The 8,666-nt window shown below is 39.5% G+C and overlaps 1 non-coding gene across 1 annotated transcript; it reads left to right on the top strand.

Annotated features, from left to right (window-relative positions):
* Positions 1 to 782: 782 nt before the first annotated feature.
* LOC121159106 lies at positions 783 to 889 on the top strand. Its single transcript, XR_005884310.1, has one exon. It is a non-coding gene; the product is annotated as a U6 spliceosomal RNA (small nuclear RNA).
* The last annotated feature ends 7,777 nt before the right edge of the window (positions 890 to 8,666 follow it).

The raw sequence follows: 8,666 nt of genomic DNA, 5'->3' as shown, positions 1-8,666 counted from the left end.
TGGAGGGCACTTTAGAGAGTATTTCTGCAAACTCAAGCAAATATGGGTTTTATTATTATTATTATTCATGATATGTTCCATAGGCATAGGTTCTTCCGCCCCCCACCCCAGTGGAAAAATGTATGTTTTTCGAGAATTATTGGAGGCTCCATGCAAATCTAGTGCCTTTTTATCATAAATATTTCTTAATCTCTGTGATCGCTATGCTTTCCCTTCTTCATTATGCTAATATACGATATTAATAGACTCTTTGGCATTAAATGATTTTCTCAAAATTGGAATAAGCCTTACTGATTTAATTCTAGTTTTCGACCACTAATGTTTTATTTAGGATTTATCTACGTGTCCATATATTTTTCAACTGTCTTTATCCAGCTTAGGATGACAATTAAAAACTTGCAGCATACTTTAAAAGACTGTATATTGCATGCATCAGAACTGCTTTTTCTTTGTTCCGCTAACACCATGTATTTCTGACTTTTCCTTCCAGTTTTCCTTCCTTTCCGATCATTATCACTGAATAGTCCGTTTTGTACCGTTTCTGAAATTTGAGTTTTATCACTATCTTTACGGTACATCGGAAAAAGCTAAAAATCGCAAACAAGCCTGTTATTTTCATGTTTTGCAGTACACCATTAACTGCATTCATCAGTTTGTTTTGCGGTTTCGATATCCTTTATTGCATACTCTGTGTTTACTTCTACCCTCACTGCATTCCTTATTAAAGACATGTCTCTGAAAATCTCTCTCGGTTATTTTGTATGAAAAATGGTCATGGCTGGGTGCTCGCTTTGGTAGCACATATATTAAAATTGGAGCGATACAGAGAAGACTAGCATGGCCCCTGCGCAAGGATGACATGCAAATTTGTGACTGAGAATGGTAGCTCAAATGGCAAAACCTTCTCCTGCGATCACCAGGATCCCATATGGGCACTGGTTCATGTCCCAGAAGCAGAGCTTCCCATCGGCTTCATGTTTGTGGTCTCAGAAGGCAGCAGAGGATGGTCCAGGGCCCTGAGACCCTGCATTCATGTGGGAGACCTGGAAGAAGCTCCTGGCTCCTGGCTTTAGATCGGCTCAGCTCCGGCAATTATGGTCATGTGGGGAATGAACCTGTGGATGAAAAATCTTTGTCTCTCCTTTTTCCTGTAAATCTGCATTTCCAATAAAAATAAATAAATCTATTTTTAAAAAAGAAACAATCATATTGTTAATGGATAAAAAGTTGGACTCTGCTGACAAATTGGTCTATAAATATGAACTTTATGTTATTGGGTTGTTAGTTACTGTTTCTATGCTTTGGTATTAAATTGTAATAACAAGTTGAAATTTATATGTAATTATGTGTCAATGACTAGGACATAAACCAGGAAATGTGTTTTAGCTAGCTTTAAAATTTTTTTTAAATTTTATTGGAAATTCAGATACAAGAGAGGAGGAGAGACAGAGAAGAAGATCTTCCGTCTGATGATTCATTCCCTAAGTGGCCACAATGGCCAGAGCTGTGCCAATCTGAAGCCAGGAGCCTGGAGCCCCTTCCAGGTCTCACACACGCAAGTGCAGGAGCCTAATTGGGCCATCCTTGATTGCTTTCCCAGAGCACAAGCAGGGAGCTGGATGGGAAACGGGGGCTGCTGGGATTAGAACCAGTGTCCATATAGGATACCAGTGCATTCAAGGAGAGGACTTTAGCTGCTAGGCAACCTTGCCATGCCTTTTTAGCTAGTTTTGTTGTCATGTGCACATCCGAGAATGTACTCACACAAACCTAGATGGTGCATAGTCCACTAGACACCTGGATACATGGTATATAGTTGGCTGTATGTGGTGGATATATTCACTAACATACGCATATACACTTGCAAAATATCTAGGATATGCACGGGTACACACACACATATATTCCAGGCTGTTGTTCTAGAACAACATGAGATTTAGTGAAAGTATGTGACTGAGATACAGTAAGTGCAAGAAGCACGAGGGTGCTATGGGTGATGTCGTGGGTGTAACACAGCAGAGTCATCACAAGAAACACATGCGATCCAGCATCAGGAGATGATGTGGAAATCCTGTAGAGATTGCATGCTTTCTATAATACAGCCTTATTCTTTGTCCCTCCTTGTACTTCTGTTCTGTAGTTGAATATGTCATAGACATCAAAGTTTCTGAACCCACCAGTGTATCCAGCTAATAACGAGTGCAGGCTCATTTTATCATCCTGCCTGCTTTCCCCCTAATGTGGACGATTTCTTCTTGCTTAGTGAGAAACATGGCTTTTATTAGCATGCATAGATTGACTTACTGGACCTAAGCATAACAAACCACCCTTAAGGATCCACGTGCCCTCAATACAAAGTCCTTTTAATTTTACTGAAACAGATAGCTCTGCCAGCTTGCCTATCCATGTGACAGCTTCCTGACTCCCTTTGATACATCCCATTCTGTGTCAAGTGAGCCGTTTCCCCTTGCTGGGGAGCTGCTGCCTGATTCCTGGGCCGTTCCCATATGTCCATGTCCATTCTCACATCATTTTTCTCAGCTCTTTACTGCCTGTGAACCCATTGTCCTGTGCTATCTGCTACCCCGCACATGATTTACACACCTGCAGTGCTCAGCCGGACCTCATGGTTTTGGAACTCAATTGTTCATAAAAGAAAAAGAAGGGGGAAAAAACGTTCTTCTGATTTATATATATGATAGTTCTCTTGGAAGCTTTATTTTCTTAACTTAATATGTGGTGAGCCAGAGATGTGACTCAACTGATCAATTCTCTGTCTTGCGGCACCCACACATATGGCTGTCACTTCTCATCCAGCTCCGCTTCTCATCCAGCTCCCTGCTTATTGCCTAAGAAATGGAGGATGGTCCAAAGCCTTGAGACCTTACACCCGTATGGGAGACCTGGAGTAAGCTTTTCCAGGCTCCGAGCTTTTGGCTTCGGATCAATTTAGCTCTGGCCGTTGGGACCATTTGGGGAGTGAACTGGTAGTTGAAAGATCTTTCTTTCTGTTTCTCCTTTTCTCTCTGCAAAGCTGCCTTTCTAATAAACATTACAAACTTTTATAAGCCTAATAATTTGACTGAAATATATGGGAACATCTTATCCGGAGCACTTCAATATTTTGATAAACTTGCAAATATTCTAATTCTGAAACTTTACGATCATTAGACTTAATATTTCAGATTTTCTTTGATATCACAAGCATTTTAAACAATAATGCATAGAGACCATCTTAATGTATGTAAACAATAGCAGTTTTCTTTACAGAGCAAGCTACATATCCCCAGAGAGAGGAATTGATGAAGAAAATGGCGTGTGTACTACAGTGGGACACCATTTACTCAGCCTTTCAATAAACGAAATTCTGCAATAATGCAAATCATAAAATAACCCTGAGGAAATGATATGAAATATAGCCATCACAGAAAAGCAAACACTGTGTAGTTCTACTTAGAAGAGTTATCTAAAAGAGTCCAATTTACGGCACGAGAGAGTGAACCGATGAGCAGGGGCTGGAGGGGTTGGGGCCTGGGGAGCAGATGGTCAGTGAGAAAGCTTTAGCCGAAGAGGAGGAATGTGTTACACCTGATGCAAGCATTGTGCTTGTAGTCAGTGTTGCATACGACAAACAGCCATTTAGGAAGGTAGAGCTATGCTAAGTGTAAACAACGAGATTGCATTTCCTCACACAGCGGTCAAGGACAGTATCAATGGCACCACTAGAACCCTCACAGAAAATAATTTCGTACTGTAATCCAAAAGGCCATGGGGATAAATAAAATAACCAAGATAAAAAAAAAAAAAAACTATGCAAGGAGGCAGAGAAAAACATGTGTGAGTTATAATCATGGAATAAAAACACAAACAGAACTCAGTCAACTGATGGAGAAAGTTAACTGCAATCCTCGTGAAGTTTGGTTTCCATCTAGATAGACCATGGAAAAGCCTCCAGTGAACTGTGTAAGCCGTGCAAGACTAATATTCCAATGGAGGTGTGAACATCTGGCTCTCCAGCAGGTGTCTTGGTCCCAGGAAACCTACCCAAGTATAATTAAGGCATAGCTGAAACTTTGTGATCTTCAACCCCTCAGGTCCAGTCCAGAATGTTTGATTTTAAGCACCAATCCTGAGGACAAATTTGGTCATTCAACCTAGTAATTCCTTCCGTCTGACTTCACAACAGCTTCCTAAGTTAAAAGATGGTTTATCTTCTCTACGAATGTTAGAGATAACACTACTTATTTGCAGCTTTTTTGGTTGCTGCTTGCAAGATCCCAGTCTGTTCTGCCTGTCTTCCCACAGAATCTTCTGGATTGCTTTAAATCAGTCTCCCAAGTTTCTTCCCTATATGCTCCACTTGTTAGCTACTTATGGACATATTTATTTTTGTTTTTGTTGGATATCCACTTTGGACTTAGAAAACCTTACCACTTAAATTTCTTAAACACTAAGCAGAAAAAAGAGCTATTGAAAAAAAAAAACATTGCTTTTCCACCATTCTATAGTCACTTTTTCTCTTGCTTTTCTCTGACTGATGTTGGAAGCTTTCAACTGATTTCCTAATTTCTCTTCACTTGGAAATCGTCACAAATTGCCAGTGTCAATGTTGTGTTTGAAAAATTATTTATTTTTTTGTTTAATAGGCAGAAAGAAAGAGAGTGAAACAAAAATAATTTACATAGCATCTGTGTTGTATTAAGTGCTATAAGTTATCTAGACGTAATTTAAAATACATAAGAAGGGAAGGTGTTAAGCCTAGTAGTTTAAGACGGTTTCTGTGTCCCATACCGAAATGCCTGGGTCCAATCCTAGGCTTGAACCTTGACTCCAAGGTTTCCTGGGGAAACACCAGTGATGGCTCAAGTCATTGGGTCCACAATCCCTTTGGGAATCCGGAATGACTTGCCCGCTCCTTGCTTTGACACAGCCCAGACTTAGCCCTTCCTGGCATATGGGGATGAAAAATCAGTGGATAGAAGCTGAGCTTATGTTATGTAAAACAAACAAAATATAGAGGAGAAATTGTGCAGATTTTATGCAAAGTTGACACCGATTTTCATAAAGACGTGAGCAGCTGAAGCATTTGGTATGAGTGGGGACTTGGAATCACAGCAATCCTGGGGAATACAGAGAGACTGTGCCACCAAGCGCTGCCCAGTTCACTTTGTTTCCAATGTCTGAAAGACATAATACAGTTTCCTGAAAGAAGAAAACAATAGTGACAAAGCGGTTAGACCAGAATAATTTTCAAGGAGCTAACCATATTTCAAAACCACAGTTCTGTTCTGTCAGACAAAAGCTAGAATGCATATTGTCACTTCTACAATTGCTTAATCTTCAGTAATTGCTTCATGATGGTTTGGACAATAACAGAATGTTAAAAGGGAACAGTTTTAGTGGCGACTCCAATCTTTTAGGAACACAGGCTGAAGCAAAATGATGGGGAAAAACAGTTTTAGAGTGCTTTTCTGATGATCTAGCTTTGTCATAATAAAACAGTTGGAGACAATTCTGGATCACACCCTAGTTCCCTAGAGTTCTGTCCATTCTTCCAGATGAGACCACTCTCACGAGGGAAATGTCCTGGGATTGTCTGGATTCTATTGCCAAGGAAACAGCAAAACGTAGATTAAAATGTGATATGATTATTGAGACATGGTAGTGGCCATGAGAAATTATGGGGTGAGGTCCAAAGAAGATGGCTTTTTACCCACACTGTTAGAAAACCTCTGAGGCTGCCCAGTTAAGCATCATGATTCAAGATACAAAGCAGTATGCATCTTTACTTCCAAATCACAGGTGAATTCCCAATGATAACAGAATGCTGGACTCTCTGCCATTGTCCATACCTGCAATGTCAGGATACACTTACACAATGGAATGATGGACGTAGGACTGTTTTTGAAGGACTGCAATGGTGTAATATAGAGGAAATCAGTGGAAAGGAGGGGATTTGGAGAGAGTGGAAGGGGAAATCCCAGGGGTTATGAAGCTAAATCAAGCAAGCAACCATTAGTCGATCAATCAATCAAACAATAAGACATGTTTGGAAGGAAATGTGTAGGAGATAACATCTAAGACAGGAGAACAGGCCAAGATGCAACGTAAGAAGAAGCAATTTACACCTGCTGAGAAGTGGCCACGTGAGTCAGGAATTTATTAGCCTAAATGGATTCAAGAAGCACCCCCAACAAAGCTATAGCAGTAATTCAAAATATCCATTAGAGTCTCATGAAATATCCACCAAGTTCAATGGAAACCAACACAATGAGGTTAGATAAATCCTTTCTGCTCTTTCCCCTTCTGTCCAACAGTTTCTCTAATTGTCTGATCCATACATAGAGGCAAATATTGAGCTCAGCAGGGTAAGGAAAGGAAATGTTAAAAATGAAGTGTGGAAGGAGGTGGAAAGAGGCCACTGTCATACAGACATGGGCTGGAAAAGTGCAAGGGACTTTCGCTTATTGACTGTCAAGTTTGGATCAGCATATGGAAACAATGTTTTCATAGAGAACACAAATTGAGAATGTTATTTGCCTACAATCAGAAGAATCAAGGGCACTTGTCTAACATTTAATTAAGGGATGGAAAAAACCAACCTCCCAGGACGGCATGCTAAAGGGGATGTAAGAGAATAAAAATCTCTTAAGATTAATGTTTATGGTCTTAGATATAACACTTACATATATAAAATAGGATAAAAATAGCACATTCAGTGTCCATTGTGATAATATACATCAAAAAATCTTGGCTCACGAACAGCTAAAAGGAAGTTCTTGGTATTAAATTATTTCAGTATTTTTTTGTCTTGTCTCTTTCATGTGATATTGCATGGCTGTGATAAAGAATAGAACAAATCACCAAAGGAAAAAAATTGTGAAGAGAATGGGATGGGAGCATGCATTGATCTGCTGCTGATGCATACCCAAAGAGAATGCCACAGATGAACTGAGTCTGGGAGCAGCCATGAGAGAAGGGTCAATGAGGTCGGCATTAAACCATGGCAGGAAGAGTTCCTTTACTCAGGACTGGAAGGCTGAACTCCCACACAGGTCAGCACTGTGAAAAGTCAGACAAGCAGAGATAAATACTTCTATTTGAAAGATAATCACTCCTGGTAAAGTTACCAAATTTCTCCCAGGAGCTCCCACAATGAAGATGGTCTGCCAAAACATGGTATTTCGGGATGTGACTCGCATTCTGGGCAACACCTCAGATTTGTCACAGCAAGATGAAACGCAGGAAATAAATACATACCTTCACAAGCTGCTCCTGCAAAACAGGCCTGGACATCACAACGGGACTTCAGTTGACACTGCTCTGTGCCTGTGGCCTTGCTACAGGATGTGTATATGTTCAGAGGCCAAAGGTTGAAACCCAATCATGGCTATCACATCCAGATGTGAGGATACAATGCAGTATGTATCTCTACTTCCAAATCAATGATAGACTCCAAGAGAAACTGTTGGATGTATCTTGACAATAGGATGTTAGACTGTCTGGCATTGTCTGTAGCAGCAATGTCAGGAAACACTTAAAAAGCATAATGCTGGGCATATGACTGCTTATGAAGAACTATACTGTTGTAATAGTATAGCGAAAATCAGTTGGGGGGGGTGAGAATTTGGGGAGAGGGTAGTGAAATCTTAAACCCTATGTAAATGCACCATAAAATTAAAATAAATAAAATTTAAACTTTAAGAAAAGAAACTTTGGAACATCCAAAACTTTACAGATTTATTTGTGTGAACATATCATACATTTTTTAAAATAACATTGAGGAAAAATAAGTTAAATCTACTCATGAGAATGTTCAGATTTACATTTTTTCGCAAATTATCTGATCAATTCAGTTTACATGTCCATTTTTCCTTCTTTCATTTGTAAAATATGTGGACAGTGGCATTCTGTATTGAGTTGACAAGAGCCTTTGACATCATTGGTTTATTTTCAAACATCCATCATGTCTAATAGAATTTTGGTTCAACTACACAAAAGACATTTTCCTCTTCGGTATAAACAGGTATGTAAGACCCTCGGAAATAACTCCAGTGTGTTGAACTTGATCTAATGATGCATTTATAGCACTCACTTAATCTTCCTCCCATGTCCTTGTTGCAAAGCAAAGCTATTTTCAGTAGGCAGGTGTTTCATTTACAGCAAAATCCATAAATAAGGTTTCAGTATTTACGTTTGCTATTCTGCTATACTGTTTTCCATTGATCTGTTTTTAAGGAGACTGATGGCAAGAACTGTGAGATATTGAGATTACCTTGATATTAGTACATTTAGTCATGTTGCAGTATATATGTCCAAGTGGGTTAGTCAATGGTTAGAGGTTCACATTCTCACACAGAAGAAACCAGTCATATCTATGAGAACCTAGGGTGAGTTCAGCAACATCAGCCGGCACACACAATGAATGTCATTAAATGGAAACAGGGTATTGGATGACTTGACATACATGGGGAGCCTTCCCAAGCTCACACAACAAACTTTTTAAAGGAAAGCTTATAAAGCTGAACAAAATTGATGTATTTAGGAATCTTCAATGAAGTTCATGGAAAATGTACACCTTGAATAACTGCTCACAACTTCCCATCTATTTTGGCCACCAAAATAAATTTATCTCTTAACTACATTTTTCTCCCAAATTTTGGAAG

The sequence above is a fragment of the Ochotona curzoniae genome, unplaced genomic scaffold (genome assembly GCF_017591425.1).
Source record: "Ochotona curzoniae isolate NIBS_2020 unplaced genomic scaffold, NIBS_Ocur_1.0 contig_4064, whole genome shotgun sequence".
NCBI classification, from domain to species: Eukaryota; Metazoa; Chordata; class Mammalia; order Lagomorpha; family Ochotonidae; genus Ochotona; species Ochotona curzoniae.
Note: the sequence above shows the minus strand (reverse complement) of the source record. Positions and strands in the feature narration are given on the sequence as shown.